Source organism: Echinops telfairi, unplaced genomic scaffold, assembly GCF_000313985.2.
Source record: "Echinops telfairi isolate 266 unplaced genomic scaffold, ASM31398v2 ScPeMD7_9;HRSCAF=40, whole genome shotgun sequence".
Lineage (NCBI taxonomy): Eukaryota > Metazoa > Chordata > Mammalia > Afrosoricida > Tenrecidae > Echinops > Echinops telfairi.
In genome coordinates, this window is record NW_022103906.1 from 10,244,301 (window position 1) to 10,246,623 (window position 2,323).

At 41.5% G+C, this 2,323-nt stretch overlaps 1 non-coding gene across 1 annotated transcript; it reads left to right on the forward strand.

Moving 5' to 3' along the window:
* Positions 1–1,003: 1,003 nt before the first annotated feature.
* Positions 1,004–1,160, forward strand: LOC115868409. Its single transcript, XR_004045580.1, has one exon. It is a non-coding gene; the product is annotated as a U1 spliceosomal RNA (small nuclear RNA).
* Positions 1,161–2,323: the final 1,163 nt, after the last annotated feature.

Here is a 2,323-nt window from a genome sequence, read left to right on the forward strand (position 1 = left end):
GGTTTAACATCCGAAAATCCATCTATATTATACACCACAATAAAAAAAAGTATAAGAACCACATGATAATATCTATAGATGCAGAAAAGGCATTTGACAACATCAATCACCCATTCCTATATAAGGCGTTCAAGAGGATAGGAATGGAAGGTGTGTTAGTCTGGGTACTTTAGAGAAACAAATCCACAGAAACTCATGTATAAGAGAGAGTTTTATATAAAGGGTAAGTGCACATCAAGAAAACATTCCAACCCATAAGTCCCAAGCCCAAGCCCACAAGTCCAACGTTAACCCATATGTCCAACACCAATCCACAAAGTCCTTCTCCAACTCACAAAACACACACTATGATGCCAACTGCAGGAGGAAAGCCGAGTCCATGAATGTGTAAGCATCTTAGCACTGGCAGGGGTCTCCACATGGGTACTCTAGCACCCAGGGCTGCATCGGGGTAGGTCCATGTGGCTTCTCCTCAGGGATGCCTTGCAGGAAGTGAGCCTTGCCAGCTAAAGCAGGGAACTGGCTAAGGAAGCTGCACCTTGGTCTGATCATCAGAAAGCAAGAGACCCAAGAACTAGAAAGGCAAGGCTCACAGAGCGATGTATCCTTCCGCCCTTTGATTAACCCCACATGTGTTTATTGGCCAGGTTGGCACAATAAACTAACTACCTCAGAAGGTCAATTCCTCAAGTTAATACAAGCTGTATACAAAAAGCCAACAACGAATATTATTGTCAATAAAGAAAAGACGAGATCAGTCCCACTGAAAAAGAGAACCAGACTGTCCCCACTTCTATTCAATATCATACTGAAGGTCTTAGCTAATAACATAAGACAATGGAAAGACATCAAAAGTATCCAACTGAGAGAGGAGGAGGTGAAATTATCATTATTTTCAGACTACATGATTCTGTACATTGAAAATCCCAAAAGGTCCACAACTGGACTACTGACTGAGATAGAGGAATATCGAAGAGTGGCAGGATAGAAGATCAATAAACAAATACTTACCTGGCAGGGGAGATACCATGATCATGAAGGTGGTTTTCCCAGAGTGAGGCTCACCTATTGCACTCCAGGTGTGCTGACCCCTGCAATTTCCCCAAATGTGGGAAACTTGACTTTGTGGTAGTCGGGGACTGCGTTCGCGCTATCCCGTTTAAAAAAAAAAAAAAAAGATCAACAAACAGAAGTTGATTCTTTTGCTATATACATAGGACAGTACCATGGAAGAGGAGATCAAGAAGCAGTACCCTGAATAGCCAAGCAATAGCCAAGAACAAACTGAAATATCTAGGGATTTATTTGAAGAAAAAAAAAGACCTATACAAGGAAAACTACAACACCCTGTTATAAGAAACCAAAAGCAACCTCCACAAATGGAGGAATATCCCATGCTCATGGATTGGAAGACACAATATAGTAAAGTTGTCTATCCTACTGAGGGCACTTTATAAATTTAATGCTATCCCAATTCAAATGCCTACAATCTTCTTCAAAGAATTGGAAAAAATGACCACAGATTTCATATGGAGAGGGAAGAAGCCCAGAATTAGCAGAGAACTCCTCAAGAAGAAAGACAAAGTTGGAGGGCTTGATTTGCCTGACTTTCACACCTACTACACAGCCACAGTGGTCAAAGCAGTGTGGTATTGGCATAATGACAGATATTCAGAACAATGGAAAAGAACAGAAAACCCAGAAATAAAACCATTAACATATAGACAACTGCTCTTCGACAAGGGGCCCCAGAAAGCATCAAGTGGGAGGTGGATGCCCTATTTAACAATTGGTGCTGGAAACAATGGACATCCACATGTAGAAAAATGAAGCAAGATGTCTGCCTTACCCCATGCACAAGAACAAACTCAAGGTGGATCACGGACCTAGAAGTAAACCCCTAAACCATTAGGATAGGGAAAGAATCAGAACTAACCTAAGAACCTTGGCCCAGGTAATGCAAAGGCTAACTACAAGTGGACAGAGTACACACAGGAGAACCTGAAATCAACAAGTGGGATTTACTAAGGATAAAACACCTGTGTGCATCAAAAGATAATACCAAGAGGGTAATAAGGCAACCCACAGACTGGGAGAGGATTTTTAGCAATGACACAACAGACAAAGGGCTTCTTACAAACATCTACAATACCCTCCTTGCCAGCAAAAAGAGGAAAACAGTTAACCCCATGAAGAAGGGGCCAAAAGATCTGAAAAGAAGTTTCACTAGGGAGGAGACCAGATGGCCAATAAACATATGAGAAAAATGCTCCCACTCATTAGCTATCAGAGAAATGCAAATCAAAACAACCATGAGATACCA